This window comes from Lathyrus oleraceus, chromosome 5 (genome assembly GCF_024323335.1).
Source record: "Lathyrus oleraceus cultivar Zhongwan6 chromosome 5, CAAS_Psat_ZW6_1.0, whole genome shotgun sequence".
NCBI lineage: Eukaryota > Viridiplantae > Streptophyta > Magnoliopsida > Fabales > Fabaceae > Lathyrus > Lathyrus oleraceus.
In genome coordinates, this window is record NC_066583.1 from 248,224,321 (window position 1) to 248,242,753 (window position 18,433).

At 39.3% G+C, this 18,433-nt stretch overlaps 1 non-coding gene across 1 annotated transcript; it reads right to left on the bottom strand.

The window, feature by feature from the left end:
- Positions 1-6,555: 6,555 nt before the first annotated feature.
- Positions 6,556-6,662, bottom strand: LOC127089598 (small nucleolar RNA R71). Its single transcript, XR_007791173.1, has one exon. It is a non-coding gene; the product is annotated as a small nucleolar RNA R71 (small nucleolar RNA).
- Positions 6,663-18,433: the final 11,771 nt, after the last annotated feature.

Here is an 18,433-nt window from a genome sequence, read left to right on the forward strand (position 1 = left end):
TCATTTGATCAAGATGAATTAGATTTGAATCAAGGAAGATTAAACCTCCCTAATAAATGCTAACTTATCAACCTTTAACTCATTGATCAAAAAAGAAAAGAAGAAGAAGATGAAGAAGATGGATAATGGAAATGGAAAGAATAAAGGGCATTAAATGAAATAGAATGTACCAATCAACAAGTGTTGACCAATGACATTGAGGATCATGGTCAAACAATCAAAAACAGAAGAGAGACGAAGATTAGAGGTCAAGACATGAACAAAATATTTTTGGCATTTTTAATATTTGAAAATAAACTTGAATTAAAATGTTAAAGAAGAGTCAAACTTTAAAATCACTTCAAATCAACTTTGAAAAGTCCAAGTGATTTATCCCAAGTTCAACAAGGTCAAACAAAGTTTGACAAAAAATTTCAGCATTTTTAAAAGTCAGAAACTATTTTTAATCAATTAAAAATGAATAAAAATAACCTAATTGAACTAAAATCTCAAATAAATCTCAAATCAATTAATAAATTGATGAGAATATTTTTCATAGATCCATCATCATTCAAAGAGGTGGGGAAAATATTTTTGTATTTTTTGAATATCAAAAACTATTTAAAATGATTTAAAAATAACCAGAAAAGAGAAAATTCACAAAAAATATCAAATGATGAAATAAAAAATATTAAAAATCATTTTTAGAAACTAGAATTAAAAAGAGAAATAATGCAATTGGTCCCATATTTTTTTGGATTTAAAATGAGAGAGTTATGAATTTTTGAAGTTAAATGAAATAAAAGAAATAAAATGGAAATTATAAAAATCAGAAAAAACCACAAGCGTCTGATCAAGCCTCATTAATTGACGTGGCTGATCAGAAGGCTCTCAAGTGCGCGCTTACCATGTACATGAGTCAAGCGCGTGGTACCATGAATTAAATGGAGTCAAACATAACAAGGGCCCAAATTAGATCGTGGGAAACGCATCCAATGGTCCAGATTCAATCTGGCATGGTGGACGGTGGTGTACACCACCGTCTTCTCCGGCGAGCACGCCAGCTCCGGCCAGAGTTGCAGGTTTGCAAAAGTTAACCAAAACTCACGATCCATATACCAAATTAAAGCTGGGGTGATGTACATCACCCCTGTGCCATCTATTTTCACTCTAGATCTCCATGGTGAGAGAAATCAGAGGTTGAAACTTGATGGTGTTCATCATGAACTTGCTTGATTTCAAAAATTGAGCATACAACAATGATGCCTCTATAGAGAGGACTTCAGAGAACATAATATCAAGGCCAATAGATAAAAGAATAAGGAGTTTTGAAGAAAAAACCAGTTGATGCACACCTTTGAATTATGAAGCTTTGAGTCCCTTTCCTTAGCTCCTTTTGCAAAACAGAACTTCAATGGATCAGATGATGAAGGTTTAGGAACTTTAGATCTGAAGATTCAACCAAATTCAATTGAATTCCAGATCTGAAATTTTGAATAAATGTGAACTTAGTTCCTCTGGTATGGTTGGGAATTCACTCTTGCAGCATTTCAGGCACCTTTAGGTTAGTTCATAATGAAGCATAACACATGTATTTATAGCTGGAATTGGCTGAACAAGTGATTTTACTCGTGTGCATGGCAAATGGATTTTCCTTGCATGGGCTTGTATGATCATGTGGAAGGCCCAATGAAGCTTGGAATAACTTGTTGAACTCATGCAGATTGCAAATGGACGTGTACAAGAAGTGTAAACAGCTAATGCATGGCAATTGGAATTGAATTTCATAAAATGCACTAAACCTTCATGCCTTCGAGAATGGTGCTTCCAAACTCCAAATGCCACCTCACGGGTAATGGTTAGAAAGCTTATTGCATAAGGAACAAATTATATATTGATCAAAATTTCAATTGGGCCTTGGAAATTAGTGAATTTTGAGTTTAAAGTGTAAGGTGCAAAACATGCAAAAGTGAAGTTTCCAAATTTGGCCAATGTTCAAGCCCTTCTGTTTTGATGATGCAAGCCTCAATTGGAAAAACCTCCAACATCAAAGTTGTAGGTCGTTTCAAGACAATCAATATGGACTTGAATTTTGCATCATTTGGATTTTTGATGAAGAAGTTATGGGCACTTGAAGTTGGATTTTTTTTGTCTTTCAATGCATTTGGTCCAAAGTGACCTATAATGTTTTGCATTATCACATGTATTTTATTTGAGATTATGAAATTTTGTTCAACATAACATTTGAAGTAGACACAATAAGATTTCCAATTAATTTAATCCCACCTCAAAATCATAAAAAATGAATGACTTATGTTCTTGGGAAGTTGACCCAAAATTAGGGTTTCAGTCAAAATGACCTATAGTGTCTTGGGATGGGAGATGACCTTACATGATTCAAATCAATTTTTGATGAACATGAAAGTTGTTCATATTGTCCTTAAGAACATTTTTGATTTTGGGATTATCTCCATTTGACCAATACATAAAAAGTTAGGTCTCAGTGCATTTCAAAATAGTCAGATGAATTGATTGATCGACTTTCCAAGTCCACAACCCATATCTTGATGAATTGATGATTGAGGACACTTAAATAAGTTCAAATATTTATGAAATGATTAATTATAGAACTTCACTTGATTGTATTTGACCATGGGCTGAGGTTGCTTCATGAGCAAGGCATTGTGGATGATCAGATGAATTAGGGTTTCCTTGGGACACAAACCTCAAACCCTTTGACTTGCTTTGATAAAAATGATGAATTGAGATGCTAGGGAGGCATATTTGGTGGATGAGAGCTTTGGGAACCATTGCCATGCTTGCCCTCATATTCTCTTGGCCATATCATTGCACCAATGATCTCCTAGGAGCTTTGGGACCTTGTGATTGCTCAAGCTACAAACAAAAGATGTTAGTGACATATTTTTGTGCTTTTGGTTAGTAAATAAAAATGAGAAAAGCAATAATATACAATTCAAGCATGCTTGGTGATCTCAAACCAGCTCACAAGAGATCCCACCCAAAGGCAAAGGGAACCAAGATGCTTATGATCCTTTAGGCTTTGAAAATGTAATGTTATTATGCCATGAGGGATCTTAGGACCAAAATTGGGGTCTTACAGTCACGTGGCATAATTTGTTGACTTTTCAGAGCTTGAGCCTGCGGAGGCTGCTGATACTGAGACGTAACACCATGTGGGTATGAGCAGCTTGGCGTAGGCATCCAAGGTACTCGTAAAGAAGCATAAGTCGGAGGAATCGCCATTGGATGAAACATTTGAGTAGAGTGCCCCAAGCTAGGATTGACTGTCTGATAAGAAGTCTCTCCATGATGACCTTCAAATGGGGTATAGGATGCCCTAACATAGGTGTATTGAGGTGTAACAACAGTAGATGATGATGCCCCAAGATAGGCCAACGGCGTTCCAGGATGGTATCCTTGATTCAGATACTTCATAGTAGGTTGAACCACAGGTGGAGTAACTTTCACATGAATCGGAGGACCCTTGTATTCAAACCTTTTCTCAACAGATACTTCAACAATCGCAGGCGTAAAGCTCAACAACTTCTGATCAAATGAGTTCTTGAACTCTAGCCTTGAGAACATGACAAGTTTCTATAGAGTGCCCCACGTATCCAGCATGGTATCCACACGTGGCATGAGGGTCATGCTTACGGCTGTAGGGAAACTTAGCAGGCTCGATTTTTTTAGGCACAATTGCCCCAACCTTAACCAATATAGGTAGCAGATGTGCGTAACTCACAGGAATTGGATCATAGCGAGGACGTCTCCCTTCTTGATCTTTGATTCCTTTGCTGATTTTCTTCTGCTTTAGTTTCTGGTTGCTTTGAGAAGGCCTTTGAGGTGGAAGTACACACTGTTCTTGAGGAAGAAGTGGAAGAATGCCTGTAGCCATTTTCTGTTTGTTATCTTCCTTCAGAATGTCTTCAACTTGCTCATCAATCACAACCTGGTTTGGGAAGTTTGTTGTCATGCTATCCAGGAATAACCCCAAAACCATGTCAGTTCTGTCAATTCTCTTGATCTCCTCCATGATCCTCAGATGAGTGGTGTCGGCAAATCGTTGTCTTTCTGACGGAGGAATGGATGAGGTGAGTTTTCTGGTTAACATGCATGAAATGCAAATGAATGAATGCAAATCTTAGGGATGGAATGCAAATAATTATGAAACATCCATAGGTTCACGGCCTTGGCGGTATAACGACCCAAGTTCCAAGCTCCAATACGTATACAACAATGTAATAACATAGGTTAACAACACCAATAATCCGGATAGTCTGTGTACACTGCCTGATGCAGGATCAAAAGTTTGATATCCATAAGAATAAAGGTATTGATCACACCGAATTACACCGTGTTTTTGACTCGGATTTCATATGTTTATTAGGACTTTATTATCATTTTATTTGTATTATTCTCTCTTTTCTCTTGTTTTCAGATATTTAGCACTTTCAGACTCTTTTGGAGAAAACGAAGCAAAAAGACCTAAAATTAGGGTTTTTCGGCGAAATTACACACATGGCGTTGCACATGGCGGCCGCTACAGAGGAAACCATGAGTCATCAGCCCTCAACTAGGAGGTAACCACCATGTTCCCATGATCCACCCCATTTACACACATGGCGGGTGCCATGAAGGGATGGCGGGCGCCACCTTTGGAAATCACGTTCCCACTAAGTCCCACTAAAGGGAAGTTGGAGGGAACCATGGTCTTTACAAACTGTTGAGAATCTCTATAAATAGCTCATTTCATTTTGTTTTTTATCATCCAACTTAGTTTTACAACACTAAGCATATAGTTATCATTTGCAATAGCGATAATCCGTCACATCGGGGGGTTATCGCACCTTTGTGAGATTGAGTTGGGTCACTTCGAGTTGTTGTCGTCTTTAGCTTCAGGAGTCGGATGTTTATTTTTGTACCAGAATCGAAGCCTCCGTTTGGAGCAGGTTCTTATTTATCGCTTTATTTATTTATTTTCCGCATCGCTTTTACTTTATTTATTTTCCGCATCACTTTTACTTCATTTATTTCCCGCATCGCTTTTACTTTATTTATTTTCCGCATCACTTTTACTTTATTTATTTTCCGCACTCGCTTTATTTTATTTATTTTCCGCACTCGCTTTATTTTATTTATTTTCCGCACTCGCTTTACTTTATTTATTTCCCGCACTCGCTTTTATTTTATTTATTTTACGCACTTTACTCGCTTTCTACGTCTCACATTCTAAAACAAACTTTTCATCATGATTAACACCGTTATGTTTGTTTGTGTTACCATGTCTGACTAAATCTTTTAAAGGTTAGGATGTAAGGATCGCGGTTAAAGTAATGTTTCACATATTGAAATCTGTAGAAATACTTTAAAGGATGTTTTGATTTTTAACTTGAGTTTTCTAAAACAAACTTGGTTAGTTTTAATTATTCGAGGAGTGCGAAAGCCCCCTGGCGTAGTAACTAGGAATCTTTATCACTTTAAGGAAAAACTATTTTTGAAACTGTTTTCGGACGCGTTGATAGGTTTAAAATCAGTAAACTCCTTGTGTAAACTTTCTAAATCAAAATCACTTTTCAACTAAGTTTACGAGTCTCATTTCTTAAAAATAGGTTTACTACTTTAGCGTAGCACACCTTTTATAAGTGACAATAAAAGGCCTTAATTTAAGGGTAAACTCGGTTCTGAATACGCGAAAGCGACAATTCCTGTTAAATGGATTCTTTTCAAGAGTAGAAAATATTGCCTCATAAGTAGTTCTATTTAGACAATCGAAACATCACTTAACTGACGTGAATTACATTCAATCTGTCTTTACCTGCATTTATTATTTATCGTTATTTTGCAAACCCAATATCTCTTCTATACCGCCTTAGATAAACACCGTAACGATAGTAACCGATAGATTGACGATTGGTCTCTGTGGGATCGATATTCTTTTATATTACTTTGACGTTATTTGTGCACTTGCGAATCACAACGATCAAGTTTTTGGTGCCGTTGTCGGGGACCAACTTCGTCAAATTTCATACTCTGTTGTTACACCGTATAGACTAAGGCATTATTAGTCACTAAATGCGAAGAACCCGTAGTACCGAAAATTTAGTAGATCCTTTAGCGGAACCCGAAAGTTATACTCATACATGCCTCTTACTCATCCGAATTAAGAAAGCTATGGCCGAGAATCGTGATAGGCGACCCCTTAAGGAATTTGCCCAACCCTCTGATGAGGAACCTTGTTCGAGTATTGTAAACCCCCTTACACCTGCTAACAATTTCGACCTAAAACCTTCTTTGTTGTAATTAGTGCAACAGAACCAATACGCGGGTCTCGCTACCGAGAACCCGAATCAACATTTAAAAGTTTTTATCCAACTAGCCGACACCTTTAAATCTAATAGCGCTTCACCTGATGCGATCCGTTTAAGATTATTTCTTTTCTCCCTCAGGGATAAAGCACGTTCATGGCTAGATTCATTTCCAGCTAATTCAATAACTACCTGGGAAGACCTTAGGAGAGTATTCCTTGCTAGATATTTCCCCCCTAGTAAGACTGCTGTTCTTCGAAACCAAATAACTAGATTTGCTCAAAACCAAGGAGAATCGCTTTTCAAAGCTTCGGAGAGATATAAAGAGATATTAAGAGTCTGTCCACACCATGGCCTAGAACAATGGCTGATCATTCATACCTTCTACAATGGACTCCATTATAATACCAAGATGAGCATCGACGCTGCAGCAGGTGATGCACTGATGAACAAACCTTATCCAGAAGCTTGTGACCTAATTGAGGATATGGCCCAAAACCATTATCAATGGGGAACTGAACGAGCATCAATAGAGAAAAAGGAGACCCAAGGTGGATTGCATGAGGTAAGCTCTCTAGACATGATGAAGGCGAAAATGGACGCTTTATCCCTTAGGATCGAACATATGTCTACAAACACTAACACCGTAGCAGTAGTCCACACAGAGTGCGAACTCTGTGGATCTAAAGGACACGAATTGGCAGAGTGTAACCTTTTAAACGAACTAAATACCGACCAAGTGAATTACGCCCAAGGTAACCCGTTTTCAAACACTTACAACCCTGGATGGAAGAATCATCCAAATTTCTCTTATAGAAACCAAAACCCTATCCAAAATAATGCACTTCAGAGACCGCAAGGTTATCAAGCCCAAAAACCAAATCACCCTATGCAAGTTGTGCCCCAGAAGTCTAACCTTCAGAAGATCATGGAAAGCTTTATATCGGGCCAGACTCAGCAAAATAAAGAATTTCTAAACCAAAATATTTACGTAAACGAACTTATAACGCAATTAGGAACCAAGGTTGATCAGATAATCACTCACAACAAGATGCTTGAAACCCAGATCTCACAGGTAGCACAAAACCAAGCCCCACAAACTACACCTGGAGGCCAATTTCCTGGACAACCTCAACTAAACCCTCAAGGGAAAGCTAGCGCTATCTCGTTACGAAGTGGGACCGCTTATGAAGGGCCTCAGAACCCAGCAATAAGCGAGTCCAAAACTTCTAACAACCAAGAAGAGGAACCAGAGAAATCCGAGACACAAACCAACCAAGAAGGTGAAGCCAAGGATAAAACTTACAAACCACCGCCCCCGTACAAACCACCAATCCCGTATCCGCAAAGACTTAAACAAACCAAAGTCTACAACCAATATCAAAAATTTATAAAAGTGATAGAAAAGCTTCATGTAGAGATTCCTTTCACCGAAGCTATCACCCAAATTTCGTCTTACGCCAAATTTCTCAAAGACATCTTAACTAATAAGCGTAGGCTCGACGATCCAAAACCCTTGGAATGCAACTTTATTTCTAAGGATAAACTTGCCAAAAAGGAGAAAGACCCTGACAGTTTTTCTATACCTTGCATTTTAGGAAACCATGTGATCGACAAAGCTTTCCTAGACTTAGGTGCTAGTGTAAGTTTAATGCCCTTAGCTGTATGTAAGAGGCTAAACTTAGGAGAGTTACAATCAACTAAGATGTCCCTTCAATTAGCCGATAGGTCTGTTAAGTATCCCGTAGGCATTTTAGAAGACATCCCAGTTAGGATTGGTCAACTTTATATTCCAACAAACTTTGTGGTCATGGATATAAAAGAAGACGAAGATATCCCTATCCTTTTAGGTAGACCATTCTTATCAACAACCGGAGCTATAATAGATGTCAAAAGAGGGAAATTAACCTTCGAAGTAGGGGACGAAAACATCGAGTTCATTCTTTCAAAATCCCTGATGGCACCAATTCTAGGAGACGCATGTTATGCGATCGATATCATAGATGAGTGCATAAGAGAATTTGATCAGGGAGAACCTAAGATTGAACCATTTTCAAACCCGAATGAAAAGGATGACGAGTTAGAGGAAACGGAACCTCACGAATGTTTGGATCTTACTCCAGACCCTTCACCTAATTCTCAAAAACCAGCCCAAGAACTTAAGGAACTACCCAAGAACCTAAGATATGAGTTCCTGGATGAAGAAATGAACTGCCCAGTAATACTTAGTGCCACGTTAAACCAAGACGAGACGAATCGACTCTTGAACTTTTTAAGAAGATACCCCTCTGCCTTAGGGTACAACATCTCTGATTTAAAAGGTATTAGCCCATCCGTGTGTATGCACAGGATATCACTAGAGGAAGATTCAAAACCTTCCAGAGAACATCAGAGAAGAATAAATCCTGTGATGCGCGAGGTAGTAAAGAAGGAAGTCCTTAAACTACTGGAAGCCGGTATAATCTATCAGATCTCTGATAGTAAGTGGGTAAGTCCTATACATGTGGTACCCAAGAAGGGAGGCATCACAGTTGTGAAGAACGAAAAGGGAGAGCATGTCGCTAAACGCATAGACGGCGGATGGCGTATGTGCATAGATTATAGGAAGCTCAATAAGGAAACTAGGAATTCATAGATCAAATTCTTGAGCGTCTTTCTAGACACTCTTACTTTTTTTATCTTGATGGATACTCTGGATTTTTCCAAATACCCATTCACTCCGAGGATCAAGAGAAAATAACCTTTACATGTCCCTACGGAACGTTTGCTTACAGACGAATGCTGTTTGGACTCTATAATGCGCCAACTACTTTCCAATGTTGTATGATGTCAATCTTCATAGATTATCTCAACGGAATCATGGAAGTATTCATGGACGACTTCTCGGTGTGTGGATTAGATTTTGAAGACTGCCTTATAAACCTTGAGAAAATCCTAGAGAGATGCGTAGAAGTGAACCTAGTGTTAAACTGGGAGAAATGCCACTTTATGGTCAAAGAAGGCATAGTGTTAGGACATATAATATCCGAAAGAGGCATTGAGGTCGATAAAGCATAAATAGAAGTTATAGAAAACCTTAAACCTCCTAAGACAGTTAGAGAGATCCGTAGTTTCCTTTTACACGCCGGTTTCTATCGACGTTTTATAAAAGACTTCTCTAAAATAACAAAACCCCTGACCGGCTTTCTGATGAAAGACATCGAATTTATTTTCGATGAAAAATGCATCAAAGCCTTTAATCAGTTAAAACAAGCATTGATCTCATCACTCATTCTACAAACCCTGGATTGGACTAAACCCTTCGAAATAATGTGTGATGCTAGCGATTTCGCTATAGGAGCTATTTTAGGGCAAAGAAAAGATAAGAAACTACATGTAATATATTACGCTAGTAGGACCCTAGATACCGCTCAATTAAATTATACAACAATAGAGAAGGAGCTCCTAGCTGTAGTTTTCGCAATCGAGAAATTTAGGTCTTATCTGGTAGGATCTAAGATTATAGTCTATACAGACCATGCAACTATCCGTTACCTTCTGAGCAAAAAGGATGTGAAACCTAGATTACTCAGGTGGATCCTTTTGCTACAAGAATTCGATTTAGACATTAGAGACAAAAAAGGAACAGAAAACGTAGTTGCTGACCATCTTTCTAGATTAGAGCATTTAAAGCCAGATCATTTACCTATAAATGATGACTTCACCTATGACAGACTAGTAGCTAAGATAGACACCACTCCCCTTGAACCTGATAGAGACAACCTTGGGACGATTTCAGAAATTAGCGAAGTACCATGGTACGCTGATTTTGTGAACTATCTAGCCACTGATATCATACCACCTTACCTCAACTATCAACAGAAGAAGAAGTTCTTTAAAGATATAAGACACTTCTATTGGGACGAACCACTCCTTTTCAAAAGAGGAACTGATAACATATTTCGACGTTGCGTCCCGGAAGAAGAAGTCAGAAACATCATAGAGAATTGTCATTCTTCACCCTATGGTGGACATTCAAGCATATCCAAGACATACACTAAGATCCTTCAAGCTGGTCTTTATTTGCCGATATTATGGCGTGATGTCCATGCTTATATTGTCCGATGTGACCGGTGCCAGCGCACTGGAAACATCTTAAAACATGGTGAAATGCCTTTGAAGAACATCCAAAAAGTAGAACTATTTGACGTTTGGGGTATAGATTTCATGGGACCTTTTCCATCTTCATTGGGAAACAAGTACATTTTGGTAGCAGTTGACTATGTGTCCAATTGGATAGAAGCTATAGCCGCACCCACCAACGACACAAGAGTAGTCATCAAGATGTTCAAGAACAATATCTTTCCCAGATTTGGAGTTCCACAACTTGTCATAAGCGATGGTGGATCGCATTTTATATCTAGAATATTTAATAAGCTCCTAAGGAAACACAGAGTAGCAACACCATACCACCCCTAGACTAATGGTCAAGTGGAAGTATCCAACAGAGAGATTAAGCAGATCTTGGAGAAAACTCTATCAATATCTAGAAAAGATTGGTCTGAAAAGCTAACAGAAGCGTTGTGGGCTTACAAAACTGCTTACAAGACCCCCATTGGAACTACACCGTACCAGTTGGTCTACGGGAAGTCATGCCACTTACCTTTTGAACTCAAGCACAAGGCATATTGGGCCATTAAGACCCTAAATTTGGATTACCTAGCATCTGGAAAGAAGCGAATCCTTGATATTCACAAATTGGAGGAACTTCGCCAGAACGCTTACGAGAATGACGTTATATACAAGGAGAGAACCAAAGCTTGGCACGACAAGAGGATTATGAAAAAGGAATTTAATATAGGAGTCTCTGTTCTTCTCTTCAATTCGAGATTACGTCTTTTTCCAGGCAAGCTGCGTTCGAGATGGACATGCCCCTTTTAGGTGTCCAAAATCCTGATATCTGGAGCAGTTGAAATCTGGAACAACTCCTGTAATCCATTCGTGGTAAATGGACAAAGATTGAAGCAATACCAAGAGGTGACATACCCACAGAATGTCATGACCAAACTCTGACCGACCCTCCAGTTCCTACCTCTAACATATAAAGTCCGAATCGTCAAGCTAACGACGTTAAACAAGCACTGCATGGGAGGCAACCCATGACTTCTTTTCCTTTACTTTTAATATTTTCAATTTATATTTATTTGTTTTATATGTATGTATATCTACGTGGAGACTAACAGTTATAATATTTGTGATTTCAGGTGTCCTCTGTTTCTAATCTAACTTTTCAGGAATGGAGAATATCGACACCATGCCAGTAATCTTCCGTGACCCAGTTCAAGAGCAGCGCTACGCCATGCTTTCACAGTACCCGATGCTGCCTACTAGATATCCCGACTCGAGCTGCATGAAGGCATTGGACATTGAGCCTAGTGTCAGGCACTTATGCAATCAGTTACAATGGGATGAATATACAGATGCTATGCACGTGACTTACAGGAACCTGGCCTTGGAGTTCCTGAGCTCGCTTGTCTACGAGCCTTATGTTGGTCACGCTAGTGATGGAGGATACATTAACTTCAGGTGTTTGGGGCAGAATACACCTTCAACCACGAGCGTTTCGGCGACTTGGTTGGTTTCCAGACTGCCTATGATGCTTCGTCCGAGATCTTCATGAGCTACTTTCTGAGCCGAGACGTCGAGAAGTTTTGAAGCGATATCACGTGTGGAGGTAGTCTTGACCCTTCAACCCAGATCTCCAACAAGATTCACAACCCTGCTTTCCGATACTTCCAGATGATCATTGCCCACACCTTCCTAGGGAAGAGTGACCCTGATGCGCATGTGAGTGCTGAAGAGATCTTCTTCATGTACTGTACCACTCAGTCACGCCCGGTAGACTGTGGAGCTTTCTTGATCGAGAGCCTATACCTTAATGCTCGCTCTGCTGCGAGCCCCATACATGTCAGAAGCACTGTGACTCACATAGCCTCAGCCCTGGGACTCGATAGGAGACTTTCTCACCTGACACCTTATTGCAGCTACACCTTGATGGATGTTGATTTCTGTCTAGACCGTGGTCTGATGAGGAGATCCTCTTTCCATCCGGATCAATACAGACTGTTAATTGAAGGTGAGACCATTCACTACTTCACTTTACCTGACCCTTAGATGACTTGTGTTATTGATCAGGCCAACTGGGTCTACGCCATAGAAGGGCAGGGAGAGACTGTAGATGCGTCGAAGATTGCATCGATCAGAATTAAAGTCCGTACCAACAATCCTAATCTCCAGACTTCGAGCATGCAATCCGAATTGGTTAAGCTTCGCATGGAGATAGCCGAGCTTCGCTAGGAGCTTGTTGATGTTGCCCTGTAGGTCGAGGTAGCAGTTGCCTCACACGACACCGAGACTGATATGCTGCATGATGAGATCGCCGATCTCCGACGCCAGATCACGGAGATTCGAGGCTACGAAGTCGAGGAGACTCCACTATATCTCGAGCGTTGATGTCATCGTGGACCGAGAAATACCGTTTGAGTTTCCCTATTTTTCCGTACTTATTATTCATGCCTATTTTTATCGTTTCCTATGACATTATGCTTGCTTTATTTCCTAAGATCTCTGGACTCATGAATTATTATTGACTCTTCACACACACACACACACACACACACACACACACACACACACCACACACACACACACACACACACACACACACCACACACACACACACACACACACACCACACACACACACACACACACACACACACACACACACACACACACACCACACACACACACACACACACACACACACACACACACACACACATATATATATATATATATATATATATATATAATATATATATATATATATATATATATATATATATATATATATATATATATATGCATTATATTAATTATTATGTTTTTTATGTCCATTATTTTATTTTGTGTTATTTTGTTTTACTTTACTATTTTATTTTGTTTTGTTTTACTTTATTTTGTTTTATTTTATTTTATTTTATCAAGCTTAAAAAAAAAAAAACAGCATTCGTGGTTACCTATATACACCCCCCATTGCAAAAATGAAGACGAGAGAATTGAGGCCCAAGAAGCAAAGAGCACAGCCGACCCAAACCATATCCGAAGACATGGCGGGTGCCATAAGTTCCATGGCGGGCGCCATGACGTAACAGTCAGATTTACCTTTTTCACTATTTATACCTTCTTCAACCTCTCCAAACATATTCTCTTCTTCTCCAAACTCCACCAAATTCATAAAAATTTCCAAGCTTCTCATTTTCACTACAAGCCATCACAATTCTCCATCTTCACTTCTCCAACTCTCCACCAAAAATCCATTAAATTCCATTTTCTCCTTTCTTTTCTATAATTACTCATTTTTCTCTACAACCTCCATTAATGGCCGGAATGAAGTTTAACAACATCACTCTTCGTGGAGGAAAGCCCGGTGAGCGACAAAACAAGATTTTGCAAAGATTGCAAACTCGGGAGATCCTCGCTACCAGGTATGTCGACGAAGACTATTTGTACACTTTAGGCACATATCAAAGTGTATTCCACATGCTAGATAATTTAGGATTACACGATATTTTTGCTAGTAAAGTGCCCACCTACGATAGGCTCACTAGGGAATTTTTAAGTTCCCTAATTTACACTGTCTATCCTGGCACTGCTAGCACGGTAGGTACCGTTTATTTTAGAATGTTTAATGTAGAATACGAGTACACTACCGATGCTTTAGCGGGTTTGCTCAGAATGTCTTATGGTGATGGTGCTATTTCTGAGACGCCCTTAGATGCTGAATGGGCACTCGAGGCATTTACTTTTTGGAACCGATTATCTAATGTGAATGTCACTTCCTTTGAAGGAATTTTGGCTTCTAATATCTATAACCCGACCATACGTATTTTTAGATACCTTTTAGCATGTACTATATTTAGCCGAGAAAATTCTAACAAAGTAAATGCCCGAGAATTACTATTTTTACAGGGTTGCCTCACTGATCGCAGGATCAATCCTGTTCCTTTCATGTTGGCCCATATGTCTGACATCCTTAAGAAAGGAGGAACCATCTCTTTCGGTGGTTTGATTTCCTCCATTACTAGAGCGTTGAATCTACACACTGAGTTGGCCACCTTGGAACCACTCCCTCGCCGCACCATTAACTTGAAGTTTTTGAAAGATATGAAATTATGCAAGGTGTGGCGAGAAGGTGGTTTCTACCTCATGATACATGGTGCAGCTGTACCTAGTGTTGTCCTACCTTGCTCTCAGCGTAAGGATGTGCGACGTGCGAGGAATTGGACATACGATCTTGATGCTCCGCCCTTTACCGGACCTTTGCCACTTAACATTCTTATGGACGAAGGGCAGGGGACCGATGATGAGTATGACCGGCGCGACCAGTCACCGACTCATGATATTCCTGCTACATCACCTGTACATACTGCACCTTCTTCCTCTAACCCTTTTGCAGGTACCACTCCCGGTTTCTACATCACCGAGGAGTTGTGGCGCGAGCACCTGGCTCGTGAGGAAAGGCGTGACACTCTCCTGAACACCATAAACCAATAACTATCAGATAATATGAGTTTTATGGTAGCTTCCCAGCAACGTAGTGAGTGAGCACATCAGACTGTCGCTGAGTCTTTGCTTGCAATCACTAATAAGCAGCAACGCATGAGACAGTCTAATGAGCGTCACTTCGCTCTCATCGAGGCCACCCAAGGATCTCTCCTAGGTCGCTCTCAGCAGCTGCATGAAAGACTTAGTACTTGATCCAGACGTCGTCGACCCAGGCATCCTGACCAGGGAGGTGACGGTGACGGTACCGGTGCTCACCCCTAGCTCTCTCTCTCTCTCTCTCTCTCTCTCTCTCTCTCTCTCTCTTCCAGGTTACTCCTACCCTATCTCATATCGAAACATTGAGGACGATGTTCAGTTTAAGTGTGGGAGGAGATCTCATCGCTTTTCATTTCTCCTTTATTTTTATTGCTTTTTATCGCTTTTCTTTACTTTTATCGCTTTTTACCGTTTTCCTTTATTTTTAGTATGTTTTGTTTATTTTATTTTTAGTATGTTTTTCCCTTTCAATAAAATAACATGTGTCTGACGAGTCATCTGTGTGTGTGTATCCTTATTTCCCCCATTTCTTTAACCTTACCAAAATTTTTTAGCCAAGAAAACAGTACATCTTGAACATTCAGGCTATAAGACAGGTTTCTAATAGGATGTAAAAGACTTGGGAAAACTATTTTTCAAAAATCGGTATTGTCTTAACACCTTAGGCTTCATGATTATAAGAGTCGATCCCGATACCCCATATGCTGTAGCCCCAGTTTTTGTTCCAAATAAGTCCTTAAGTAGTTTATCCTAGCAGTCAGCTCCGGCTTAAGCATGCTCTACGTAGGGGACCGATGAAAATAAGTGAATGATCACAAAAATCCCTGCTTTGTTCCCAAACCGCATGAAAATTCGGGCTAGGTGACTCTCACACGGTCATTTAACCTGGCAAAATAAAAACATATGCGGAACATGCAGGAGAAAAATAAAAAAGTAAATAATAATAAGCCTATTTGTTTGTTGGTTCAGAGGTATCTGGTGCTGAACTTGGTAGGGTGGATCACAATCCAATCCCCCATGACTGCAAATTAGGTTAAATAAAAGGGCTACACCAACTTATGTACCAAAGCCCCATGCTTAAGATCATAATCACTAACCTGTCACTTTACTATGAGTATGTACAGATAACGGGCTTAACGTGATTGCACTTGAATGAAAAGGACTTTAGGAAAACAAAAAGAAGGCTTAGGTATGGTAGGGTAATGTGGATTGATTTGTATAGGAACGAAGCCTACGACCACAATTGCGGGAAGTGTCACTACAATACCCTTAGTTCGATTCGTTAGTACCTATCGATACATTCCTTTAATGAACTCGTAAGTCTTTTTGCCTCAAATTAACTCTAGTTGATAATAATTTTCTTGCATAAACTATAAAGAGTTTTGCTTGAGGACAAGCAAAGGTTTAAGTGTGGGAGAATTTGATCACACCGAATTACACCATGTTTTTGACTCGGATTTCACATGTTTATTAGGACTTTATTATAATTTTATTTGTATTATGCTTTCTTTTCTCTTGTTTTCAGATATTTAGCACTTTCGAACTCTTTTGGAAGAAACGAAGCAAAAAGACCTAAAATTAGGGTTTTTCGGCGAAATTACACACATGGCGTTGCACATGGCGGCCGCTATAGGGGAAGCCATGAGTCATCAGCCCTCAACTAGGAGGTAACCGCCACGTTCCCATGATCCACCCCATTTACACACATGGCGGGCGCCATGAAGGGATGGCGGGCGCCACCTTTGGATATCACGTTCCCACTGAGTCCCACTAAGGGGAAGTTGGAGGGCACCATGGTCTTTACAAATTGCTGAGAATCTCTATAAATAGCTCATTTCATTTCGTTTTCTATCATCCAACTTAGTTTTACAACACTAAGCATATAGTTATCACTTGTAATAGCGATAATCCATCACATTGGGGGGTTATCACACCTTTGTGAGATTGAGTTGGGTCACTTCGAGTTGTTGTCGTCTTTAGCTTCAGGAGTCGAAGGTTTATTTTTGTACCAGAATCGAAGCCTCCGTTTGGAGCAGGTTCTTATTTATCGCTTTATTTATGTATTTTCCACATCGCTTTTACTTTATTTATTTTCCGCATCACTTTTACTTTATTTATTTCCCGCATCGCTTTTACTTTATTTATTTTCCGCATCGCTTTTACTTTATTTATTTTCCGCACTCGCTTTATTTTATTTATTTTCCGCACTCGCTTTATTTTATTTATTTTCCGCACTCGCTTTACTTTATTTATTTCTCGCACTCGCTTTTATTTTATTTATTTTACGCACTTTACTCGCTTTCTACGCCTCACATTCTAAAACAAACTTTTCATCATGATTAACACCGTTATGTTTGTTTGTGTTACCATGTCTGGCTAAATCTTTTAAAGGTTAGAATGTAAGGATTGCGGTTAAAGTAATGTTTCACATATTGAAATCTGTAGAAATACTTTAAAGGCTGTTTTGATTTTTAACTTGAGTTTTCTAAAACAAACTTGGTTAGTTTTAATTATTCGAGGAGTGCAAAAGCACCCTGGCGTAGTAACTAGGAATCTTTATCACTTTAAGGAAAAACTATTTTTGAAACTGTTTTCGGACGCGTTGATAGGTTTAAAATCAGTAAACTCCTTGTGTAAACTTTCCAAATCAAAATCACTTTTCAACTAAGTTTACGAGTCTCATTTCTTAAAAATAGGTTTACTACTTTAGCGTTATGCGCACCTTTTATAAGTGACAATAAAAGGCCTTAATTTAAGGGTAAACTCGGTTCTAAATACGCGAAAGCGACAGTTCTTGTTAAATGGATTCTTTTCAAGATTAGAAATATTGCCTCATAAGTAGTTCTATTTAGACAATCGAAACATCACTTAACTGACGTGAATTACATTCAACCCGTCTTTACCTGCATTTATTATTTACCATTATTTTGCAAACCCAATGTCTCTTTTATACCGCCTTAGATAAACACCGTAACGATAGTAACCGATAGATTGACGATTGGTCTCTGTGGGATCGATATTCTTTTATATTACTTTGACGTTATTCGTGCACTTGCGAATCACAGCGATCAGGTATGTAGAGGCTATGGTTTCCTGCAGAAAAATCCCATATCCCCCTCACAGGTGTGGACTATGCTCCAAGGTGGTCCCTAGAAGGTCTCCCAGAGTCATCGACTCAAAATGAAAATACCCTGCCGTAGTGAATACTCACAGGACAAAAGTACTTCCAAGTGAATCTAGTCTGGGTGTGGTTCTCGTGACACCCAACGCAAAACGTAGGTGTACACGACTATGTGTGATATAATCTGCTTGTTGTGCTTGGTGATCTCTGAGTGGTGAGATAAGTTCTAACCCGAACTTGAGTGCAATTAAGATAGGAGGATGGTATAGTCATGTTCGATTTGTGTGGAGTAGTCCTTAACAAGTTAGTTTGAGATCCGTATACTTAGTCGAGATCCTTTTGGAGTTATTGATGTCACACAA